Source organism: Staurois parvus, unplaced genomic scaffold (genome assembly GCF_062004578.1).
Source record: "Staurois parvus isolate SC_StPar_1 unplaced genomic scaffold, SC_StPar_1.0 ptg000525l, whole genome shotgun sequence".
NCBI classification, from domain to species: domain Eukaryota; kingdom Metazoa; phylum Chordata; class Amphibia; order Anura; family Ranidae; genus Staurois; species Staurois parvus.
The window spans coordinates 6,332,807-6,360,241 of record NW_028318321.1 but is presented as its reverse complement, the minus strand read 5'-3'; the positions used below and the strand labels follow the sequence as shown (position 1 = coordinate 6,360,241).

Genomic DNA, 27,435 nt, shown 5'->3' with positions numbered 1-27,435 from the left:
CACTCAGCACAGGCAGAGGCATCTTTTAAATAGTCCGTCTGGCGCCAATCTACGCCGTACATGTGCATGTGCGTGATTGTGCATTTCTGTGCACATGCGCACGTCTATTCGCCAGCCGTCTCACGGGAATTCCCTTACATATACCAAGCAACATGACCTCAGAAAGGGGGGTTGCTTTGGGACGGGGGGGGCTCCCCCCCAAAGTACCTTGTCCCCATATTAATGGGGACAAGGACCTCTTCCGCACAACCCTGACTCTTTAACAAGAGGGCCCCACATCCCACCCCCCCATGTGAATGAGTATGCGGTACATGGTACCACTACCTATTCATTAAAAAAAAAATGTAGTGTGAAAAAAGACAGGACACCGCCGACCCAGAAAAAGAAAAAACAAATCTTCCGCCCTCGATGCTGGCTCCCACTGTCTGACAGCTGCGCCGCGATGACAGTTCTTAAATAGGGTGATGATGTCACAAGGGGGTGGGATCGTCCCCACCCTTGTGACGTCATCATGCCCTGTGATTGGTCAAAGCATTGCACCCAGTGGAGGACTGACCATTTGTAAACTCAGGCACTGCCCAAGGGCCCGGGGTCAGTAGGGGGCCCCATGAGATGCCCCGGTACCTTTTTCATAGGCTTTTTTGAGTTTGGGCAAGGACACAGGGGCCCCATGATCCCCTATTGCCCGGGGGCCCCACTATGGGGTTGATTTACTAAAGGCAAATAGACTGTTCACTTTCCAAAAGAATTATACCTGGAGTTAAGGGTGCTGATTTCCATCATATAATCATGTACATGCTGTTTTTTATATTCATTGCACAAGATTTGGACACTCTTTGCGAAGTGAAATTGCACCACATTCACTAAGTGCTAGAGAAAATTCCCTTGCAAAGTGAACAGCCTGTTTACTCTTAGTACATCAACCCTATATGGCGAAACGTCTGCAGACACCAGAACATCAGCTGCTGATGGCCACCCCCCAAAACTGTTGAATCCAGGTATAAAGGTGACAGTTAATACTACAGCACACAATGATTTTATAGACAATTGTGCACTTCCAACCTTGTAACAACAGTTTGGGGAAGGCCCTCTTCTGTTCCAGCATGACTGTGCCCCTATGCACAAAGTCAGCTCCATAAAAATATGGTTTGATGAGTTTAACATGGAGGAACGTGAGTGGCCTGCATGGAGACCTAACCTCAATCCTATTCATACCCATATGATCCATTAAAACAGTGATTGTGAGAGTTTTTCTCATCAAGAATCAGTATGTGACCTAAAAAATGTTCTTTTGGCTGAATGAGCACAAATTCCAACAGAAGACCTGCAAAATCCTGTGGAAAGCCTTTCCAGTAGAGCAGAGCCTGTTATAAGTGACTCATATAGGTGTGATGGCCGGGTGTCATAAATCCATGACCTTATCCTGAGCGGATCAACCAGTCTGTGCAGAATGATACCAGCGTTGGAGTTTGGTGTTACTAGGACCAGGGTAAATAATAGGAGAGAATAGCACAATGAAGTACCTTGTCACTATAAATATACCTGGAGGAAATGGGTTTCCAGCTACAGTACAAACAACAACACTTCACCACTATTGAGTACAGCCAAATATTCTTTACTAAAAGCCATACACCCTAGGTGGTTACATAGACCTGTACGTTTCAGACTCTTTGGAGGAGATTTACTAAAAAAGGAGCACTCAAAATCTGGTGCACCTGTGCATAGTAACCAATCAACTTCCAGGTTTTGTTGTCAAAGCTTAATTGAACAAGCTGAAGTTAGAAGCTGATTGGTTACCGTGCGCAGCTGCACCAGATTTTGAGTGCACCAGTTTTAGTCAATCTCCCTTTTGTATCTTTATTAGTCCATGTATAATATTACCATAAAGGCAGAAAAAATGTCTTTGTTCAGACAAGAATGTCACTATTTGTGATACAGAAGCTGATGATGATTTTGTGGTTCACACAGCACTCATAAATTAATTCTCTATAACATCATAATATTAACAATCGTCTATGTTACCATGGTAATACTGTATGTGAGAGGCAGTGACTAACTCATAAATACATTCAGAGGTGTAGATTCTGGTGTGAAAACTGCTATTTAGATAGCTCTTTGGAATAATAAAGGAAGATCGCTGCTGATCAGAGAATAAGTCATTCTTTAAGACAATATTGCCATTTTTACTTCACTAAGGGCAGGGGCGTATCCACCACGAGGCAAACAGGGCGTTTGCCTAGGGTGGCAATTTTTAGGGGGGGGGGGCACTGCCCCCCCTCCCCCCGAAGAAGGGAGCCTTTAAGCAGTGGCGGACAGCAGGAAGATCGATGTGGGGAAGGGCAGTTGCAGAGAGACGATCGTGCACCTCTCCCTCCAGCAGCTGACAAGCCAGGACCAGGGGAATGCCTGGAGCAGGGAGAGAAGCGATGAAAGAGCCTGGAAGAGGTGAGCTGTGTTGTCTTCTGTGGGCTCTTCCTCCTGTCATCCATCCAGCAGATTACACTGACACTGATCACTGACAGATCCTATTGGACTACACCCCCCCTTCCTGCTGCACGGAGATCAGCAGCTTTTGGAGAGGGGGGAGGGATGTGTGTGGTCCCATACGATCTGAGGGGGGGGGGAGAGAAAGAAAGGGAAGAGAGAGAGAGAGGGAGGAAAGAGAGAGAGGGAGGGAGGAAAGAGCGAGAGAGAGAGCGGGGGAAGAGAGGGAAGAGGGAGAGGGGATAAAGAGAGAGAAAGAAGAAAAAGAGGGATAAAGAGGAAGAGGGAAGAGAGAGAGAGAGGGAGGAGGGGGGAGAGAGAGAGGGAGGAAGAGGGAGAGGGAGGGAGAGAAAGAGAGAGGGGGGGAGAAGGAGAGGGAGAGAGAGAGGGGGGGAAGAGAGGGAAGAGGGAGAGGGGATAAATAGAGAGAAAGAAGAAAAAGAGGGATAAAGAGGAAGAGGGAAGAGAGAGAGAGAGAGGGAGGAGGGGGGAGAGAGAGAGGGAGGAAGAGGGAGAGGGAGGGAGAGAAAGAGAGAGGGGGGGAGAAGGAGAGGGAGAGAGAGAGGGGGGCGGGGGACGGGGGGGGGGGAGAGAGGAGGGAGAAAGAGAGATGGGGGGAGAGAAAGGGAGAGAGAGGGAGGGAGGAAGAAAGAGGGAGAGATAGAGAGAGGGGGAGAAAGGCAGAGAGAGAGAAAGGGAAGAGGGGGGAAGAGAGAGAGAACAGAAAGAAAGGAGAGAGAATCATATATACATACACACACTTATTGAACTCTCTCGCTCTCTCATTGGGGAGGGGGGGCGCGCAAAATTTTTGTGTTGCCTAGGGCAGCACAAAATCTAAATACACTACTGACTAAGGGCAGTGCCTCCTCGTGTTACCAGCTCCAGCTGAAATTTTCCAAGCTGATTCTCAATTAAAACAGAAAACATATTGACATGAAGACCTCCCATAGACCTTTAAGCTGAACTCCAGGAATAATAATACTATTTTTGCATCCTTACCTTGGGTCATATGCATATCTGATATCCGAAGGGCCACAGGGATGCTATACATCACTATAGTAGCCTGCACTACATACAGTAAGGATTTTGATCTTCTTGGTTCCATGTGAATGGTCTCCCCTCTGCATACTCACAACAAGGGATCACACACTTGGCATCAGTGGTGTATTTAGGTTTTCTGCCCCTTCCACTACCACTACCCTCCATACACTGGCCACCCCCCCCCCCCCCCAGTGAGAGAGAGAAAGACACTCACCTTCACAGCTCCAGACATCCCCTGGAATGAGAGTCAGTTTTTGCATACACTGTCAAGCAGCCTGCAGTCTCTCTTGGATTCCACCTGGTCCCCATGCCATGTGTGTAACTTCTTCTGGGGAGCAGTGCTGCCCCCCAGAAAAAAGCCACCCTAGGCAAATGCCTTGTTTTTCTTGTGGTAAATACACCCCTGCTTGGCACTGCTGCCATTCACAGAAAGTCTTACATTTTTTTCAATGAATAAAGACAGTCTCTATTTGGACAAGCTGGAGATTGTGATGTCTCCACCCCTCCTCTACACCTTGTCCAATCAGAGAACAGAGAACCCTGCCTTCCCTGAAAAAAATACAAGCTGTTCTATGAGTGGCGAAGGTGCCAAACGAGTGACCCTCTGTGGTCAGGGTGTAAGCATGGCTAGCAATGATCATGCGGGCCAAGGGTACCTCCCACTGTCTTCTTGTAACAGGAATGAGATGGGGTAACAAACACCTGTATTATGGAGGAACTCCACTTTCTTGACCACTCACGTACTCCTGGCCTAAGGCCCACCTTCTGAAATAAATAATTACCACTTTAAATGTGATATTGTGAACATGAAGAGCGTGCATAGTTCTTTCCAGTAAAGATGTACACCTCCTTCTTTCAATGATACATTTTTTACACTTTTTGTTACAAGTTTGTTACAGATTTCAACAAGGGAATGCTGGAAAGCTCTTCCACTTTCCTTCTGTTTTCTGCTGTAGGTTCCCTGAAATAGTCTTTCTTCTCTGGCTTGGTCAGGGCCTGCCCCAAAGGGGGCTCACTCCAGTTCTAGCCAGCAACCTACATGGTGACTCTCTGCAGCAGGGAAAAGAAAGTCCAATCTACTTGACACCCAGGAGTGGGACTTCTATTAAAGGGGCACTAACCCCTGCTTATACGAGTGCAGAGAGGAAGCCACCTACCCAGATTCTGGAAGATCACGGCTAGGCTACCACAGTGATTGCCAGCTTCCTCAGCAGCCCTCTGGATATCAGATATATATACTTACATCAAGCCAAGCTGGACCAATGTACAGGTGAAACTCGAAAAATTAGCCTGGAGAGGATTGTCAGGAAAAGGTCATTCAAAAGTGTTGGGTACTTTCACAAGGAGTGAACTGAGGCTGGAGTCAGTGCATCAAGAGCCTCCATACACAGACGGATCCTGGACATGGGCTTCAAATGTCGTATTCCTCTTGTCAAGCCGCTCCTGAACAACAAACAACGTCAGAAGCGTCTTATCTGAGCTAAAGAAAAAAAGACCTGGTCTGTTCAGTGGTCCAAAATCCTCTTTTCTGATGAGAGCAACTTTGGAAACCAAGCACCCAGAGTATGGAGGAAGAATAGAGAGGCACACACTGCAAGATGCTCAAAGTCCAGTGTGAATTTCCACAGTCTGTGTTGATTTGGGGAGCCATGTCATCTGCTGGTGTTGGTCCACTGTGCTTCATTAAGTCCAAGGTCAACGCAGCCACCTACCAGGAGATTTTGGAGCACTTCATGCTTCATTCCGCAGACGAGCTTTATGGGGATGCTGACTTCATTTTCCAGCAGGACTTGGCACCTGCCCACACTGCCAAAAGCACCAAAACCTGGTTCAATGACCGTGGGATTACTGTGCTTGATTGGCCAACAAACTCACCTGACCTGAACCCCATAGAGAATCTATGGGGCATTGCCAAGAGAAAGATGAGAGACATGAGACTGAACAATGCAGAAGAGCTGAAGGCCGCTATTGAAGCATCCTGGTCTTCCATAACACCTCAGCAGTGCCACAGGCTGATAGCTTCCATGCCACGTCGCATTGAGGCAGTAATTGCTGCAAAAGGGGCCCAAACCAAGTACTGAGTACATATGCATGCTTATACTTTTCAGAGGTCCGATATTGTTCTATGTACAATCCTTGTTTTATTGATTGCATGTAATATTCAAATTTTCTGAGATTGTGGATTTGGGGTTTTCATGAGCTGTAAGCCATAATCATCACAATTATGACAAATCACGGCTTGTACTATCTTGCTTTGCATGTAATGAGTCTATCTCATATATTAATTTCACCTTTTAAGTTGCATTACTGAAATAAATGAACTTTTCCACGATATTCTAATTTTTTGAGTTTCACCTGTAATTGGCGAAAATCACAGCTTCAAAGCACAGCAAACCTTCCATTCAAATGTAAAATCTGCTAACTTACAGCCCCAACCTCCTTTTTTTACAAATGGCTTAAAGTATAACTCTACTTTTGTTGAGAAAAAAACAATTCCATTTGGGTGATCATAGTACAGTACATTGCAAGAATTTTAACAAATTTTGTTGCAGATGTCTACCCTGTTCTGTTCTCAAAAAATGTAATCTCTATAACTCCAGCACTCATGCTAACTCTCCTTAATGTACAGTACAATATAGGGATGATTTACTAAACATGAAAAGGCTTCAATGAAAATGTTCAATTTGCAAGGGAATTTCCCCCAGAGCTTAGTGAATGTGGTGATAGTTCACTTTGCAAAAAAAAAAAAACAATTATGCCAAAGAAGGAGGAGGTGTTCACATGCAGCAGCCCTGATACTTCACGTTGCTGGAGCTGCAAATTTAACAACATGCTGAGCTGACAAATGGCGCTGCCTGTCAAACCTGGCCATTAAAGTCAAGGGGGACATGCTGCAACAGATTAGTTTCTGGTTGCGGTGCATTAGCCCCATTATAAACTGTGGCTCAAAAAAAGCAGGCATTCAGGAGGAATGGTGAAAATCATTCCACCACAAATCACTTTTCAGAGCTTTGGCTAGTGTGAACCTAGCCTAAATACTTTCACATAAAGGGATACTTGGAATTATCCAACTCCTACAGGGGGTTCTTGTAATTATATGCTTTTATTCGGAAGTTTGAGAAACATTGCCCTAGCCCACAATTATCATGGGAAGGCTCAGTATGCATTCCTAACTGCAGCTGAGTGCATTCCAGCATTTAGTTTAGAGAAAAGGGACTTCATGTGAAAAAACACAAATACATTTACTATTACATGGGTGCCACATGCATACTGCCCTTGACAACTCTGCTTATGGTGCAGTTGATAATACATTGAAATACTGAAGTGATTAGAAAGGGGAAAATATTTTGAATAAAAAACAAACTTATACTTACCTGCTTTGTACAATGGATTTTGCACAGAGCCGCCCTGAACCTCCTCTTCTCTGGTCTTCCACTGGTGTTTCTGGCTCCTCCCCCCTGCCGAGTGTCCCATAGCAAGCTGCTTGCTATGGGGGCACTCATGCGGGCTTGCTCCGGCTCCATTGACAGACACAGCCAATGGCTCCCGCTGCTGCCTCTGAGCCAGTGAGGAGAGAAAGAGCAGTGAAAGCTGCTCTCGGACACAGTACTGAATTGACATCAAGCTCAGGTAAGTGGGGGGGGGGGGGCTGCACACATAAGGTTTTTTATCTTAATGCATAGAACTTTCTGCCTTTAGCTTTGTATACATCTTAAATGTAAGAGAGACCCTGTCTCCCACTACAAAAATGCTAAGAAAAAAACACAGATACATCAAATATTTCTAATTTTTCTACCCTGAGGAAGTCCCGTGATAATGGGACGTAACGCGTAGGAACGTGGTGACGTATTTCCGGCGTGGACACCATCTTGCTACACCTAAACCCATGCAAGTACACTCATAGCATGTGGTTTTAATGCTTGTTTTATGAAAAGTGAGTAGGCAATTGGCTCAAATTGATGTCTATATTTCATTAAATGGTTTTACACTATGGAAGATCTCTTTTATGTTTTTATAATGTGAGTTGGCTGTATCACATCTATACTTACCTGGAGGGGATCCTGCTATCGTAAATGCATATAATTGAAGGGAATATCACCGCTTTGGGAGGATATCATCCGCAGAGGAGATTCTTATCGTGGAGGATCCTTTTGTGATCCTACAAGCGCTTTGGCCCGTTTGGGTTGCTACAAGGAGGTGAGGGGGCATTTCAGCCGTTTTTCGGATTTTTTTCCCATTGGTTGTTACGTACATCCACCATATCACCTGCACATTTGGAAAAGTCGTTGGACCACTTGGTGTTTATGCACCTTTGAATTTTTTTTATATATATGTGCTTATTATATTTTTTTGACATGGTTCTTTTTATTCCTTTCTGTATATTTCTATATTTTCATATTTTTTGTTATTTTTATGTTTGGTATATATATTTATCATTATCCAAAATTGAGGGATGGTGATGTTTTTTATGCATATTCTGTCTATAGAATATTGGGTTGTGTTTGAGTGATATTAATGGATTTGTGACACATTATTTATTTGTTGTCTTCACTTTTTATCCAGTCCCATTTGGACTGTTTGGATTCATAGAATTATTTTTTTTTCATATCACTATGTTCTGTCACTTTCTGGATGTCACACTGGATCCTTGAGTGGATCAGTTCACTTTGTACACCCATATAAAGCTATGTGTACTCTATATTAATATGTGCACATGCTAAAATAAACAAATAAAAATACTGTATTTTTATTTGTTTATTTTAGCATGTGCACATATTAATATAGAGTACACATAGCTTTATATGGGTGCAACACAGGATTTCATTATGGCACCCATTAAGGCAATAATAGTATAGGTTTTTACACCATGCATGTCATTTATATGTAATATTTTATATGCATTTAGTGGTATAGTCACAGTTCATATTGGAATTTAATACACCTCTAAAGCTTAAGCTTAAGCTGTATATATTATATAGGAGCGCGGCGCTATCTTTTTCCATCATCTATATACACTAGTCAAGTGAGTTAGTGCAAGTGCCAGCGCACCCTATACACTTTTAGAATTTATTTAACACCTTGATCCATAATAGCTCACAAGTATTCACTATAATTATTTATTCACTTTGTACACGTTATCTCAGTCCCATTTGGACTTATTTGATTTTATCACTTTTGGATGTCACATTGGATCCCTGAGTAGATCAGTTCACTTTGTACACTTTATTTCAGTCCCATTTGGACTTGGTTAATTTTATCTTTTAATCATTATGTTTAACCACTTATTTTCACTATAAGATCCCAGAAGGGATCAAGTTCACGTTTAATAGTTTATAAAAGTTTATTTACAGGTTAGTGCTGCACCATTTGATTTAATATTTAAGTATTTCTAATGCTTACCTGTATTTTTCCTTGCTATAAAAACTTTTATAAACCTGTAATGTACCTCTGAACTTACAAACACATTTGACCAGCCAATTCTTTAGCACAAACTTTTCCCTCCTGCCATGTCATAGCTTTCTCCTCTTTTAGATGTGTCTACTTTGTGCTGACCCAGCTCCTCTGCTCCTCTCTTTACCTCCCTATATAACCTTTATGTAGCAGTCGGAGGAGGAATGAAAGAGACTAATATAAAGTGTTCATTGAGTGACAGCTTTGAGTCTTCTGGGGCTGCTGACATCTCATCCAGGATTGTGGGCTATTGGGTATCTATACAAGGGATGATTCTACAGGCAACCAGCATGTCTAAAATACATTAAATGTGCATACTGTAAAATCTTATGGGAAGAATGTTGTAGAAATGAATGATCTGGTGACAGGGTCTCTTTAATGGCAGACTTGCAGTCAACCTAATAGACTCATTAGATTATTAACAACTCTGTAAATCATCATTGATATAAAATGACACTTACCAGAAATGTGTGTCCAGTCATTCCCATTTTCTCTACTACTCCAGTACATTCCTGAAGACCACACTGATAAAGAGGAAATAGATTGCATGGAATTAGTTTGTATACATAGACTAGGTAAAAAATGAGATTAGTAAAACTACAGTGAGCTCCTATTGGCTTTACTATCCTGCCAGATACCCCTACAGATTAATATGTATTGTTGGTGTGATTGGCATTGGGGACTTTGACAGAAGTAGTTAGTATTTATCAATTCAAACGCTACATTCTGGGATATTCAAGTGTATTAAAGTGTATCTAAACCCAAAAAGAAAATTAAGAACAAAAAAAAAAATCAATGACTCCATGAGAGGCTGCACTGCTATAACAATTCAAGAGTGGAATTTCAGAAAAAAAGTGTAGCTAAACCAAAAAATAAAAATGTAATATATTGCAGCTTACAATCCTTACAGCCCAAGTAAAACATTTCCCTTGCAGTGGAGATGAACCTGAGTTGCAAAGGTTAATTGCTCCTTTTGGTCTAGGGCAGAAGTCTCCAAACGTTTTAAACAAAGGGCCATTTTAGTGTCCTTCAGACTTTAGGGAGGCCAGATGTAGATGTCAGTAGGAGGAATAGTACCCCATCCATGGTGTCAGGAGGAAAAGTACTCAGTCATTGGTAGTGGGAGGAATAGTATTTCATTGCTGGTGTCAGTGGAAGGAATAATACCCCATCATTGGTATCAGTAGAAGGAAAAAACGCCCCATCATTGGAGTCAGTAGGAAGAATAGTACCCCTTCATTGGTGTCATTGGAAGGAATGGTACCCCATCATTGGTGTCAGTGGGAGGAATAGTACCACATCACTGATGTCAGTGGGAGGAATAGGACACAGTCACTGGTAGTGGGAGGAATAGTATCTCGCTGTTGGTGTTAGTAGAAAGAATGTTGCCTCATCATTGGTGTTAGTAGGAAGAATGTACCGCATCATTGGTGTCAGTAGGAAGTATAGTGTCCCATCATTGGTGTCAATAGAAATAATAGTACCCCATCATTGCTGCCAGTGGAAGGAATAGTACCCCATCATTGGTATCAGTAGAAAGAATAGTACCCCACCACTGGTGTCAGTAGGAAGAATAGTGCCCCATAGTTTGTGTCAGTGGGAGAAATAGTGTCTCATATCAGTGAATGGAACAGTGCACCAAGGGCCAGTTAAAGGCAAACAATGGGCCGCATCTGGCCCCCGGCCGCTGTTTGGAGATCACTGGTCTAGGGGAACAAAAAAAAGATTTACTTACCCTGTCCTCCCTCCTCCATGATACTGGACAGGTTCCTGCAGCTTCTTTCCCCAATGCACCAGTGGTCTAGGGTCCTGATGTCATCAAGACCAAAGCAGTGTCCTCAGCCCTGCACTAGACATGCTGTTGCCAAGAAACAGTCCACCAGGTGGGGGAGTACCATCTGCTCAGGGAGAAAATCAACATAATTGTTTCTCTTCTCTCCTAGACAATGCACATCCCCCTGCATATGCTGTTCTCGTTGTTGGGCTTTACATGTGGTGGTTGCATTAGTTTTCCCTTATTTTCATCTGGTAACACACCTCCTGCACTACAGGGGCTCTGCTCTATTGAAGAGCAACCCTTGGACAGCAGCATTGCCAACCTGTAGACAGGAGGTGTTAATTGCAGTAGCAAATTGAGATGGACTGGATTAACAGATTAAATGGAAGTCAAACACCACCTAACATGTTTTAAGCTGTTACAGGAACAGGTTTTTTTTAAAGGTTTTGCATAAATGAATAAAAGATGATCACTGTGAACACCACTTACTGGCTGGATTACCAGGAGAAAAACAAGGGGGAAAAAATGAACTCAACCACTACATTGAGGGTCAGTTCACACCACAAAAAAAGCGCATTCCAGATGCATTCCGGGTACATTTTTGCTTACAGTTCACAACACAAAAACGTACTCTGGATGTGTTTCTGCAGATGTGTTTTTGATGTGTTTTAAATGTTCCTATGCAATTTTCCCTTCTTGCTTTTTCTTTTCTTTCCAGAGTTTCCTGTTTTTTTTTTTTTTGCTGTAAAGCATTCCGGAGCATTTTTGATGCGTTTTGCTGCGATGCTGGTGGTCTGGGCAGTAAATCTTGTTTTTCAAGAGAACAAACTGTCCAGCAGAGGTAGCTGAACCATTCACCACTGACAGGGGTGCCTACAGTGATCAGCTTTTAGTTATTTATGTAAAACCTTTACCCAAAAAGGAACAAAACTGTTGCTATAACTCAGGGGTGGCGAACAAGATAGACACAAAGAGCCAAAATTTTAAACTGTGAAAGTCAGAGAGCCACACCACGCAGTGACCTGCCAAAACAGACAAACACTCACACAAAAACACATAATTAAAGCCATATTATTCACCATAACACTTTCTTCCCCTTACAAAACAACAATGTGTTCATTTCAAGGTAAGTGTCCACCCTCAACACACACATCAAATGAGACTGCGGACAGCACAGGGATGACCAGAGACTGCGGACAGCACAGGGATGACCAGAGACTGCGGACACAGTACAGGGATGACCAGAGACTGCGGACAGCACAGGGATGACCAGAGACTGCGGACACAGTACAGGGATGACCAGAGACTGCGGACAGCACAGGGATGACCAGAGACTGCGGACAGCACAGGGATGACCAGAGACTGCGGACAGTACAGGGATGACCAGAGACTGCGGACAGCACAGGGATGACCAGAGACTGCGGACAGCACAGGGATGACCAGAGACTGCGGACAGCACAGGGATGACCAGAGACTGCGGACAGCACAGGGATGACCAGAGACTGCGGACAGCACAGGGATGACCAGAGACTGTGGACAGCACAGGGATGACCAGAGACTGCGGACAGTACAGATGACTGCTGACCTTTGGGGAGATGGGAAGGTGGGGAGCGGGTACCTGAATTTGACAGGTACCCGCTCTTACTTCCGCAGAGTTTTTGTTTGATCTTACCTGTTCCTCGATCCAGCCGCGCGCTGTCTTCTCGGCTTCTGTAATGGCGCTCGGCATGACAGCCGGGTGCCCAGTGCGCATGAGCGAGAAGCACTTGCGCTTTGTGATTGGTCCGGCGGCTTCTGGGATCTGTCATGTGTCCCAGGTACCGCCTTACCATTCACAAAAAGCACCGCTTCTTGCAAAACTTGGCAAAGAGCCACAGTATACAAAATATGATAAGAGGCAAAGAGCGGCATTCATTTTGGCCGGGAGCCGCACGCGGCTCGAGAGCCGCGTGTTCGCCACCCCTGCTATAACTGATTAACTGCTTACCCTCCGCTGTATAGCAGATATACTGCTACACAGCGGCACGGGTGCGCAAAATAATTTATATATACGTGATTTTTCATTTCCGGTGACGATGATGAAGATTGTTTTGTTTACAGTTTTCCTCCCTGTGAGCTCAGGCACACTGCTCAGGATGGCTGTGCACAGCACAGCCATCCCGATCAGTGTGCTTACTTTTTTTTTTGTGTGTTTTATGTAATATTTGGAATTTTATTCACATGCATTGAATTGTATTTATATGAATTGTATATATTATTTTTTTCATGTAATCACAATTGCACTAATATTTAATTGCACAGTTTATATTTAAAACAAGCAATTAAAACATCTTTAAAATATAAACTGTCAGGACTGGAAATTTGTTGAAATCTGAATTTTCATTCTTAAATTATTACACAACGTAGTAGTGTTGCCTAATCTCTGAGGGTGTGTGTGTATACTGTTTTTTGGTGTGGGAACACATGACAATAACTGATGCAATCAATTTGAGAATTATTCTTATTACTTAATATATATATTTTGAGTTGGTGGTACTCACAGTGCTTTTACTGCAGACAGGCGGTACAGCCAGACTGGACCAGGCACATGTACGTCATCCAGTCTCTTCCGGGTTCACGGTGCACATGTGCACATCCCCTGCTAACCCACGCTTTTACTGGCTACAGTGTGATTTTGTCAGCTGATTGGCTGTAGCCAATCACAGCACAAAGTCCTGTGTTTACAAACACACAAGGCTCTGTACACAGATCAGTTTCTTCTCCTGGCAATGCAGAGTTAAAAAACAGCCAGATCTCTTAGTAAAGGCAGCACATAATACATACAATACACTTATTAGTCACACAGTAACCCCTTGATTGCCCCTTGATGTTAACCCCTTCCCAGCCACTGTCATTAGTACAGTGACAGTGTACAGTATTATATTTGATCACTGTATTAGCGTCACAGTCCCACTACAAGGTGCCGATCACTGCCATTACCAGTATACCATCATAGCTCTATAATTTACAGTATATATACGATCGTTTGAAGATACTATAATTTTAACAGAAACCAATAAATATACACTTATTAGGTGTTTTTTTTTTTTTTACCAAAGACATGTAGCAGAATATGTTTATTAAATTTATGTGGAAATTCGATTTATTTATTGGATATATTATATAACACAGAGTAGAAAATATCTGCTTTTTTCAAAATGTTCTGTCTTTTTTCGTTTATATAGTAAAAATAAAAAAGCCAGTGGTGATCAAATACCACCAAAAGAAAGCTCTATTTGTGTGAAAAAAATGATATAAATTTAATTTGGGTACAATGTTGCATGACCGAGAAATTGGCAGTTAAAATATTGCAGTGCCAAATAGCTAAAAAATGTCCTGGTCATGAAGGGGGTAAAACCTTCCTGAGGTCAAGTGGTTAAACCCAAAATAAAAAATGTAATATATTGCAGCTTACTAATCATTAGATGTGATGGCTATATTGGTTTTTTTTTTAGGCTTTCTTTTCTTTGCTTTCCCCTGGTGATCTGGCCAGTAACACACCTCTTGTATTAAAGAGCCCCCACTCTGGATGAAGGAGCACAGGGAACAGATTTGGTTGGCAGCATTGTCAGTCTGGGAGGAGGGGAGTGTTAGAAGTACTAGCAGATTTGAAAACACTAGCAAATTGAAGCTGAACTCCAGCTAACACTTTATAATCAATTACAACAAACAGTTTTTTCCTTTCAGGATAAAGATTTTACATAAATAAATAAAACTTGATTGTTTTTAAGAACGCTTGCCAGTGTAATTGTAACTATAACTGCAAGAGAGTTTTTCTACTGAAAAACTACAGACTTTCTGGCTGGATGACCAGATGAAAATAGAAGAAAAAAAAAAGCCCAAAAAAGGAAACTAATGCAGCCATCACATCGAAGAATTGGTGGGCTGCAACATAATAAATGTTTGCTTTTGGGGTTAATATTGCTTATCTAAAGCTATAAGTGTTAGTATATTACAAATTTCCTACTAAAATACACTCCAACACAAAAAAAAGCATTAAGAACCTTGATTGTGGCTTAAAAATGATACATCTTTTCACTTGAAATAAAAACAAGTATTTTTCTTCTAAATCAACAAGTTTTCACTACTGCTTTACTGATAATAAAATGTAAACACTGCATTTAAAGTATATGTAAATCCTCACCTTGTAAAATACCCGTTCTGTTTAAAATAGAAATGAAAAGCAACACGCGTGTATATAGTTATAGAAAAAGTGATAAATACCCTTTTCCCCCTTTTTTGTAAGTGATCACATACTGTACTCTCTGTTCTCAGCTGCATAGAGAGGCGAGGGAGGATAATCAGCAGTACACCAGTCTTCCCAGTGAATGGCTGTGCGGAGGGGGTGTGTCAGCACAATCATCCGATGAGAGCAGGCTGAGTTCTAAGCACAGCCATAAAACTGACCACACTGTGATCTCATGCCTAGTGTGATCAGTTATTAATAGGAAAGCAGAGTGTCTGGCTTGAAGGAACACCAGGGATTTCACACAAAGGAAGCAATAAAAAGAGAACATGATATTTTTTTTCGTACAAATACATGGTACAGCAGGTATGTATCAGGAATATGAAATGTTGGGTTTACATATTCTTTAAATGCACAGTTCCCTTAATATGTCGTTCTCTTACCTAGCTTCCATAGCAATCATCATATCTCTATTACCCCCCATAACTGATGTCATTATTGGTGGAACACTGTGTAATGATCACTGCTGTGTTTTACATTGGAAATGCATAGCACTGCTCATTGCCATCTTCACATTAGACTTACTAGTCAGACTTTGACAAGGTGACTTTCCTATCTGGTATAGATGGTGAATACTTGTGAGCTATTATGAATGAGGCATTCAGTGGGTAATATAAAGTTATCTGCTAATTTAATGTGCTTGGTGCGCTGGCACTTGCACCGACTCACTTGCTAGTGTATATACAATGTTATAAATATATAGTGCCGCGCTCCTATTTACTTGTATATATATCTCTTAATCCTTGGGGTACATGAATTCTTATCTGAGACAATTCATAAATCACTGTGACTAATAAATACAATTATTAAATAAAAAATATAAAAATAAATCAATAGTGAATCACTATAACTAGTGAATCAAACAAATTATATAGATGTAAATAAATCGAGTACCTTCATACATGTGACTGATACCAATCAATCCTTAATTAAATGTGACTGTGAAAAAAAATTCAATTAAATTCAAATAAATACAATCTTAAATTTGTGCCCCTCTGATCTACTGTGATCACTCCATCTATATTGTGCAAAAGCATATATAAATGTGCAAGTGCATATAATAAAAACAATGAGTCAAAGTCTTTCAAATAAGTGCAATGTGCAGGTGGATTCCTTATTCCCTCTCGCCGAGTGCTTAGTGGTCTCCCTATGCGCTCACCTTAATATTTGCCTGAATAAATCCAGGCAAATACGCTTTTAATCCTTCCAGGATTGATGGGATGGGATGATACTCTTATACAAGCTGTTCCAGAAGGTAGGTGTGGATCTATAGGGGTTCTCCTGTGCTCTCCTCTTTCCCCTTGTGCAGCTGCTCATAAATAGATATCTTGACCAGCTCTCTAGGGATCTCCTAATTCCCCTCCTGGGGTTATCACCTTCTCAAATCCTCCTTTCACCAGCATGAGGAATGTGGATCAATTGAAAAAGAGAAGAAAAAAGACCATGGTGCCTTATCCTTATGTATAAAAGGAGATTTATTGCTGCCAGTTACGGTATTGCACAATGGTATACAGCTCTGTTGTAATCCAGGTCAGCATAGATGACAATATTCAGAAATACTCTGCCTCTGCCTCTGTAGTGCTGTCTGCCTCCGTCTGTACTGGAATCACCAAGCCTCTCCGATGCAACGTCGTGACGTCAGAGCCCCTCCCCTATGCGTTGCGTCACAGGGTCATGTGACTTCATCAGGGGGAAATGATTGGATCCGATGGTCTTTTTTCTTCTCTTTTTCAATTGATCCACATTCCTCATGCTGGTGAAAGGAGGATTTGAGAAGGTGATAACCCCAGGAGGGGAATTAGGAGATCCCTAGAGAGCTGGTCAGGATATCTATTTATGAGCAGCTGCACAAGGGGAAAGAGGAGAGCACAGGAGAACCCCTATAGATCCACACCTATCTTCTGGAACAGCTTGTATAAGAGTATCATCCCATCCCATCAATCCTGGAAGGATTAAAAGCGTATTTGCCTGGATTTATTCAGGCAAATATTAAGGTGAGCGCATAGGGAGACCACTAAGCACTCGGCGAGAGGGAATAAGGAATCCACCTGCACATTGCACTTATTTGAAAGACTTTGACTCATTGTTTTTATTATATGCACTTGCACATTTATATATGCTTTTGCACAATATAGATGGAGTGATCACAGTAGATCAGAGGGGCACAAATTTAAGATTGTATTTATTTGAATTTAATTGAATTTTTTTTACAGTCACATTTAATTAAGGATTGATTGGTATCAGTCACATGTATGAAGGTACTCGATTTATTTACATCTATATAATTTGTTTGATTCACTAGTTATAGTGATTCACTATTGATTTATTTTTATATTTTTTATTTAATAATTGTATTTATTAGTCACAGTGATTTATGAATTGTCTCAGATAAGAATTCATGTACCCCAAGGATTAAGAGATATATATACAAGTAAATAGGAGCGCGGCACTATATATTTATGACTTTCCTATCTGCCTTACTGACGAAGCCTGGAGGTGTCAGAGTAGATTCCCTGTATTGAGCCCCAGCACTCTGCACTCATACACACATCTCTCATATATACTGTCTGCATTGCCCCACTGAAATTGATTCCATCTGCCATTTCTATGGACATATTTGGATCGTATTGATAACTGTAGGTCAATGCTCTGTTCAGCTGCTGGATACAAAGAAAAATACCTGGTACATTAGAGGAATGCAGCGGCAGCACGGTGGCTAAGTGGTTAGCACTTATGCCTGGCAGTACTCGGGTTGTTGGTTCGAATCCCAACCACAGCACCACCTGCCTGGAGTTTGCATGTTCTCCCTGTGCCTGCGTGGGTTTCCTCCAGGCAATCCAGTTTCTTCCCATAATCCAAAAACATACTGGTAGGTTAACTGAATCCTGTCTAAATTGTCCCTAGTATGTGTATGTATGAATATGAGTTAGGGACCTTAGATTGTACACCCCTTGAGGGTTAGGGACTGATGTGAATGTACAATATATATGTAAAGTGGCACCACCCACCTGGAGTTTGCATGTTCTCCCTGTGCCTGTGTAGGTTTCCTCCAGGTACTCTGGTTTCCTCCTACATTCCAAAGACATGCTGGTAGGTGAATTGGCTCCTGTCTATATTGTCCCTAGTATGTATGAATGTAAGTTAGGGATCTTCAGGGGTGGACTGACAACTCATGGGGCCCCCGGGCAATAGGGGATCATGGGGCCCCTGTGTCCTTGCCCAAACCCAAAAAAGCCTATGAAAAAGGTACTAGGGGCATCTCATGGGGCCCCCTACTGACCACGGGCCCTTGGGCAGTTCCCGAGTTTCCAAATGGTCAGTCTGCCCCTGGGGACCTTACATTGTATGCCCCTTGAGGGTTAGGGACTGATGTGAATGTACAATATATATGTAAAGTACATACAAGCGTAAATTGATGGCGCTATATAAGTACCTGAAATAAATAATAATAATACGCTCAATTGCTACCATCCATAAGAACTTATCACCGGTGTGATCATAAATTGCTTCTGAATAAATAATATGGATTTCTACTTACATCCTCGGTAAATATATCTTATCTTTATGAGGCTGTTTGTTACAATATCAGGGAATTTACAGGCTGGTTGGCCATGGCGGGCAGAGAAGAGGAAGGAAAATGACACAATGTGTATTGTACAATCCTCCGTACTCTAGCTTGCTGGCAAGGAACTGTTTGTTCAGTTACTCATTCATTGTCTCAGTGCTATATATAATGAAATGTACCCAGATGAATGAAATACTCTCACTTGATAGCCAGATTTGTCAACATTTCTTCTTTTTTTTTTGCTAAAAAAAATATGCACAGGACACCCACACAACTGATATTAGGCTGGTTATCAAAGGATTGCTATGATTTCTCCTACTATAAGGCAAGACTGAAAATCCTGGCTGAGATCTCACTGCTTTGGCATAAACATGCATGCTTGTGAAGTCAGAGCAAATGCAATTAAATGTACTATGGTACCCCATTTATATAGCTTATATATATATATATATATATATATATATATATATATATAACTATTTATATAGTTTGTCCTAACCAATGAAATTGGTTGTAAACTTTTACATATACCCAGTGCAGAGACTGTCCTCCGGTGATACACAATAATGAAACAAATCCTCCTGCAGAAGTTGTACCAGTTTATCACACACACACTGCAAGTACACAATATAGATGGATATGCTTTGTTCATTTTTAATTTCAGATGTGTACAACCACTTTAAGGCTACGTTCACACTAGCCTTGTGTGCAGGCGGCAGAGAGGCGTTTGGGAAGCATTTTTACCGCTTCCCAAACGCCTCTGCCAATTCTGCACATTACAGCACATGGTGCTGTTCTAACGGGAGCGTTTGTGTCGCGTCGCGTTGCGTCGCGGCAAAACGGACGCCTCTGGTTGAGTCAGGAGGCTTTGAAGCCTCCTATTCTCGTCTATGGTGCCGCTCCGCAAACGCCCGGCCGGCGTTTGCGGTGCGGTTGCGACGCGCTTGCGGGGCGTTTGCGGAGCGGTAACACCACTCAAACTGTATTATAGGCGTTTGTGGGGCGTTATTAACGCTCGGCAAACGCCTAGCAACCGCCATTAAACCGCGCATGCGGCGTTTGCGGAGCGTTTGCCGAGCGTTAATAACGCCCCACAAACGCCGGACCAACGCTTGCCAAACGCTATAGGGGCGTTTGGCAAGCGTTGGTAAAACAGCCAAGTGTGAACGAGCCCTTACTGGCACTTGTTGCTGGATAGCTTGGTTAGCATTTACATGCAGTGTAAAGTATAGATAAAAAAGGAGTTGCGTATACTAAATACTAACAATCTTTTTTGTGCATTATAATTTGTCCCATATAATATAGATAATAATATATACATAATAATAAAAAGATTAAATGGTAATATAAGTGAACAAAAAAGGTAAAAATACATATTTATGCATTAGCATTCTTTAAAGAATATGTAAACCAAACATTTCAAATTCCTGATATGTGCCTGCTGTACCGTTTACTTGTGCTAAAAAGTATCCTGTTCTCTTTGTATTGTTTGTTTTGTGTTCCTGCCAGTCCCTTTGCTTTCATATTAAAAACTGACTACACTAGACATGAGAGCACAGCGTGGTCAGTTTTCTAACTGTGCTGGGAACTCAGCCTGTTCTCCTCCAATAATCAGACTTGTGCTGACACGTTCCCCCTGCACAGCCATTCACTGGGAAGACCAGTGTTCTGCTGTTCCTCCTCCCCCCAGTTCTCTAAGATCTTTATGCAGCTGAGAACAGATGTGATCATTTATAAAGAAAGAAAAAAGCATATATATATATATATATATATATATATATATATATATACACACATAAATGTTTTGCCTTTCATTTTTATAGTAAACTAAATGGGTTGTTTTATAAGCTGAGAGTTTACATATTTGCATATACTTTAAGAGATGGCATCCTTGACACCTGTCCACCCACTCTGGCAACCCTTTAACACAGTCTTTACGCGCAGGTGGTGGGAAAGATTATTATTATTATACAGGATTTATATAGCGCCAACAGTTTGCTCAGCACTTTACATTATAACGGGCGACAATACAGCAACAATACAGTTCAATACAAGAGGGATAGGAGGGCCCAGATTGCCTTATCACATGACCACTGTGATTGCCTGTCACAGTGGTCACATGATCAGGAGCCTTTCCTGTTACCTTGTGATCATTACTAGAAACTGATCGAGCTCTCTATGACAGCTCGATCACTGTGCTGGAAGCATATGGCGAGCACACTTTCATCACAGAAACCTCAGCTGTCCATACATATGAGTGACGTGTGGCTCTTAAAGCCTACCCTCTCTGCTGAAACACATATACATTACATGGACAGCCAGATGTTAAAATTGTTATGAAGCTGCTGGGTGCATTGTCTAACCAAAAGGAGGAGCTTGTTGCAGAGAAGGCCCCCAATGGGTAAGGTACATGCATATGGCCATATGAAATTTGCGTAAAATGTGTAAAAAGTGCTCTGTATGCTCTAGGCATGTAACATTGGATTGGTGTTTCCATGCATACCAGTGTTCAGTGTCAATGCAGCTTATTGGTTGTTTGGACACAGATGGCTCCAATAGAGTGCATTTTTGATGTATATGCTGAAAGCATGTAAACATTTGCACATGCGTACAGTTTAAAATACGGTCCATACACAGGATCTCAGATGCAGATTTCTCTGTTTTGCTTTTTTTATGGACCTGAATGCAGCAAACATTGATACTGATTTTACACAGCTATGTGCAAAGGCCCATAGCAAATAAGGCCCCTTTAACAAGGGCATTGCCTGTTTTTCATCTGTCCGTTTACGGATGAACAACAGACACCCATGTATTTCTATGGACTAGTGGATGTAAATGTATGATCATCTGTTTACATCCATTAACCACTTGCCCTCCTGAGGATTTACCCCCCTTCTTGACCGTGCCATTTTTTGCATTTTGGCGCTGCACTTTGACTTTGACTGGCAATTGCACTCAAATTAAATTTACGTCCTTTTCCCCCCATGAATTGAGCTTTCTTTCGGTGGTATTTGGTCGCCTGTGCGTTTTTTATTTTTTACACTATAAAAAAACCCGACAATTTTGAGAAAAAAACAATATTTTTGACCTTTTGTTATTAAACATGTCCAGTAAAAAATTTATAAAATCAGATTTGTCATATATTTAGGCCAAAATGTATTTTGTTACATGTCTTTGCTAAAAAACAATCCCAATACGTGTAAATTAATTGGTTTATGTGACAGTTATAGCATTTACAAATGACGGTATATATACTGGAATTTTTTTTGTACTAGTAATGGTGGCGATCAGCGACTTATAGTGAAACTACGGGACTGCGGCGGGCATTCTGACATGGGGGGGGGGAACTGTCACTGACATCCCCAGTGACACCAATACAGTGATCAGTGATAAAAAAAGCACTCACACTGTACTAATGGCACTGGGCAGGAAGGGGTTAACATGATGTGCAAAGCCATCCAGAACAGTGTGCCTGAGTTGACAGGGAGGAGGACTGTTAGTAAACAAAGCAGCGCTCCTCTTCGTTGGAGATCCTCGGTAATCAGCGGGTAATCAGCGGCCGGGAAACAGTGATTGTCAGCCACGGCGGCAAATGGCGTCGCAGGTAGGGCAGGCGGCTTGCATGCACCCTGTACCCAGCAGCAAAAAATCACGTATATATATACATGTGATTTTGCGCACCCCTGCCACCCTGCGTGTATCTGCTATAGGGCGGTCGGGATGTGGTTAATGTCCGCATTAGTTAACATCCATTTTTTTGCATGGAAGAAAACCCTATTTTTCTTCCTTTAAAAAAACAGAACATCCGAAAAAATGGATGTAAACTGACATAAACAGGCAAAAACAGATGTAAACGAATGTAAATGGACGAAAAGTTGATGTAAACGAATGTAAATGGATGGAAAAATGGATGTAAAAGGACAAAAAATGGATGTAAACGGACATATGGCCCATTTTTGCATTGGTAAGGATGTACACGAATGAAAAATGGATGTAAAACTGATGAAAACCTGATGTAAACTTATGAAAAACTGATATGAAGTGATCTGTTTTTTCTTGGGAAAAAAAATGTGGCTGAGCTGATGAAAAAAACAGAACACCCATGTGCAAGGACCCTAAATTTAAAAAAAAAATCTGTAGGAAAAAAAAAAAAAGAAAAAGTCTCCTTTCTTCCCTATGGTAGTTTACGGTGATAGTCAAAGGGTCCTTGTATGAATTCCTAGGGGCGATGGCGACAATTATCTGTCACACCTCAGCTGTAGGAGATGACATCCATGCCAGGGACTCACTGACAGGGGCCCCCGGGCAATAGGGGATCATGGAGCCCCTGTGTCCTTGCCCAAAATCAAAAAAGCCTATGAAAAAGGTACCAGGGGCATCTCATGAGGCCCCCTACTGACCCCGGGCCCTCGGGCAGTGCCTGAGTTTCCAAATGGTCAGTCCGCCCCTGATCCATGCTCAACAGAACTATGATATATGTAATATTTTTTGTGATTTAATATGTACTTGACAATAGTTTATTCCCTTTTTTTCTCCTTGAATATTACTTATTGTGATTAGAGATGAGCGAAGTATTCAAAAATTCGATTCGGCTGATTCGGCGAATTCGAGGAATAAATTCGATTCGAGGCGAATATATTCGCTGCGAATTTAACTTATAAAAGGGTGTTTCTAGGCTTCAGAGAGCCTTTATATTAGTGCAGAACACTGTACCTTTAATTTAAATGCCCTTGGAGTCTGCTGGGGAAGAGAAATAATACTGTCAGTCAGTATGACATGCAGATGAGTGCCGTCGATCTTAGAATCACCGCACACTTCACTCATTTGGGCAGTCACGGGGCCAAAACCAGAGTGTGGAGCCACAGTGTGGCGGTGGAGGCAGCAGCAATGGGAGGCCATACAGCACCCTATGACAAAAATGGAACCCACCAGCAGTGTGAGGAGACCTGAAAGTGGCACATGGCAGAGTGTGGCGATGGAGACAACAGCAATGGGAGGCCGTACAGGGACCCATGACACACTCTGTACCTGGCAGCAGCATGAGGAGGCGGTACAGGGGCCCATGGCAGATTACAGGCCTGGCAGCAGCAATGGGAGGCCCGTAATCTGCCAGCACCCTATGACAAAATGGAACACACCAGCAGTGTGAGGAGACCTGAAAGTGGCACATGGCAGAGTGTGGCGATGGAGACAGCAGCAATGGGAGGCCGTACAGGGACCCATGAGACACTGTGGACCTGGCAGCAGCATGAGGAGGCGGTACGGGGGCCCATGGCAGATTACGGGCCTGGCAGCAGCAATGGGAGGCCCGTAATCTGCCAGCACCCTATGACAAAATGGAACACACCAGCAGTGTGAGGAGACCTGAAAGTGGCACATGGCAGAGTGTGGCGATGGAGACAGCAGCAATAGGAGGCCGTACAGGGACCCATGAGACACTGTGGACCTGGCAGCAGCATGAGGAGGCGGTACAGGGGCCCATGGCAGATTACAGGCCTGGCAGCAGCAATGGGAGGCCCGTAATCTGCCAGCACCCTATGAGAAAATGGAACACGCCAGCAGTGTGAGGAGACCTGAAAGTGGCACATGGCAGAGTGTGGCGATGGAGACAGCAGCAATGGGAGGCCGTACAGGGACCCATGAGACACTGTGGACCTGGCAGCAGCATGAGGAGGCGGTACAGGGGCCCATGGCAGATTACAGGCCTGGCAGCAGCAATGGGAGGCCCGTAATCTGCCAGCACCCTATGAGAAAATGGAACACACCAGCAGTGTGAGGAGACCTGAAAGTGGCACATGGCAGAGTGTGGCGATGGAGACAGCAGCAATGGGAGGCCGTACAGGGACCCATGAGAGACTCTGGACCTGGCAGCAGCATGAGGAGTCGGTACGGGGGCCCATGGCAGATTACGGGCCTGGCAGCAGCAATGGGAGGCCCGTAATCTGCCAGCACCCTATGACAAAATGGAACACACCAGCAGTGTGAGGAGACCTGAAAGTGGCACATGGCAGAGTGTGGCGATGGAGACAGCAGCAATGGGAGGCCGTACAGGGACCCATGAGAGACTCTGGACCTGGCAGCAGCATGAGGAGGCGGTACGGGGGCCCATGGCAGATTACGGGCCTGGCAGCAGCAATGGGAGGCCCGAAATCTGCCAGCACCCTATGACAAAATGGAACACACCAGCAGTGTGAGGAGACCTGAAAGTGGCACATGGCAGAGTGTGGCGATGGAGACAGCAGCAATGGGAGGCCATACAGGGACCCATGAGAGACTCTGGACCTGGCAGCAGCATGAGGAGGCGGTACGGGGGCCCATGGCAGATTACGGGCCTGGCAGCAGCAATGGGAGGCCCGAAATCTGCCAGCACCCTATGACAAAATGGAACACACCAGCAGTGTGAGGAGACCTGAAAGTGGCACATGGCAGAGTGTGGCGATGGAGACAGCAGCAATGGGAGGCCGTACAGGGACCCATGAGACACTGTGGACCTGGCAGCAGCATGAGGAGGCAGTACAGGGGCCCATGGCAGATTACAGGCCTGGCAGCAGCAATGGGAGGCCCGTAATCTGCCAGCACCCTATGACAAAATGGAACACACCAGCAGTGTGAGGAGACCTGAAAGTGGCACATGGCAGAGTGTGGCGATGGAGACAGCAGCAATGGGAGGCCGTACAGGGACCCATGAGAGACTCTGGACCTGGCAGCAGCATGAGGAGGCGGTACGGGGGCCCATGGCAGATTACGGGCCTGGCAGCAGCAATGGGAGGCCCGAAATCTGCCAGCACCCTATGACAAAATGGAACACACCAGCAGTGTGAGGAGACCTGAAAGTGGCACATGGCAGAGTGTGGCGATGGAGACAGCAGCAATGGGAGGCCGTACAGGGACCCATGAGAGACTTTGGACCTGGCAGCAGCATGAGGAGGCGGTACAGGGGCCCATGGCAGATTACGGGCCTGGCAGCAGCAATGGGAGGCCCGTAATCTGCCAGCACCCTATGACAAAATGGAACACACCAGCAGTGTGAGGAGACCTGAAAGTGGCACATGGCAGAGTGTGGCGATGGAGACAGCAGCAATGGGAGGCCGTACAGGGACCCATGAGACACTGTGGACCTGGCAGCAGCATGAGGAGGCGGTACAGGGGCCCATGGCAGATTACAGGCCTGGCAGCAGCAATGGGAGGCCCGTAATCTGCCAGCACCCTATGACAAAATGGAACACACCAGCAGTGTGAGGAGACCTGAAAGTGGCACATGGCAGAGTGTGGCGATGGAGACAGCAGCAATGGGAGGCCGTACAGGGACCCATGAGAGACTCTGGACCTGGCAGCAGCATGAGGAGGCGGTACGGGGGCCCATGGCAGATTACGGGCCTGGCAGCAGCAATGGGAGGCCCGTAATCTGCCAGCACCCTATGACAAAATGGAACACACCAGCAGTGTGAGGAGACCTGAAAGTGGCACATGGCAGAGTGTGGCGATGGAGACAGCAGCAATGGGAGGCCGTACAGGGACCCATGAGACACTGTGGACCTGGCAGCAGCATGAGGAGGTGGTACAGGGGCCCATGGCAGATTACAGGCCTGGCAGCAGCAATGGGAGGCCCGTAATCTGCCAGCACCCTATGACAAAATGGAACACACCAGCAGTGTGAGGAGACCTGAAAGTGGCACATGGCAGAGTGTGGCGATGGAGACAGCAGCAATGGGAGGCCGTACAGGGACCCATGAGAGACTCTGGACCTGGCAGCAGCATGAGGAGGCGGTACGGGGGCCCATGGCAGATTACGGGCCTGGCAGCAGCAATGGGAGGCCCGAAATCTGCCAGCACCCTATGACAAAATGGAACACACCAGCAGTGTGAGGAGACCTGAAAGTGGCACATGGCAGAGTGTGGCGATGGAGACAGCAGCAATGGGAGGCCGTACAGGGACCCATGAGAGACTCTGGACCTGGCAGCAGCATGAGGAGGCGGTACGGGGGCCCATGGCAGATTATGGGCCTGGCAGCAGCAATGGGAGGCCCGAAATCTGCCAGCACCCTATGACAAAATGGAACACACCAGCAGTGTGAGGAGACCTGAAAGTGGCACATGTTTGGGGCATGATTCATGGCGGATTTAGTCAGTTGTGTCAGGAACTGGTGGTTTGAAATCCAGACTAATCCACGCCTGATTCATTTTCACAAACGTGAGTCTCTCCACACTTTGGGTGGACAGTCGTGTCCTCCGCAGAGTTACAATACCTCCTGCCGCACTAAACACGCGCTCCGATGCCACGCTACTGGCCGGGCATGACAGCCTTTCAAGGGCAAATTCAGCTAGTTGGGGCCAAAGGTCAAGTTTCGTTGCCCAGTAGTCAAGGGGATTGTCTACCTCGGTTGGCAGGGTGCTGTCCAAGTAGGCCCAAGCCTGTTGTTTGAGGTCCTGCTCCAGGTCCACCTGATGCTGCTGCTGCTGCGGCTGGTTAGTAGTTTCCTCACTGCGCTGGAGAAGAAAGCTACTCATCATCGACTGCAGACTGAGGCAGCCGCTGCTGGTGGAGCTGCCACTGCTCCTACCACCCCACCCCTCCCCTGCTGCCATGGCAGCGGAACGCGAGTGCACAGGGCCCACAGTGTCTGAGGATGGACGTTGGCGCAGAAAGGCAGAGACCAACTGACTACATAGGTGGTTTTTATAGTACGTTATTTTGGCCTCCCTCTCAGCAGGTGTGAAAAAGGCCACCATTTTTGAACGGTAGCGAGGGTCCAACAAGGTGGACAGCCAAAAGTCATCCCTCTGTCTGATGGTTATTATTCGGCTGTCGCTACGCAAGCAACCGAGCAT

At 44.3% G+C, this 27,435-nt stretch overlaps 1 long non-coding RNA gene across 1 annotated transcript in view; it reads left to right on the top strand.

Moving 5' to 3' along the window:
• The first annotated feature begins 2,088 nt into the window (after window positions 1-2,088).
• LOC149451706 (uncharacterized) overlaps window positions 2,089-27,435 on the top strand; it is a 67,265-nt gene continuing 41,918 nt past the window's right edge. Inside the window, exon 1 of the long non-coding RNA XR_016314997.1 lies at window positions 2,089-2,445. This is a non-coding gene — a long non-coding RNA (uncharacterized LOC149451706). The remainder of the gene's footprint in view (window positions 2,446-27,435) is intronic.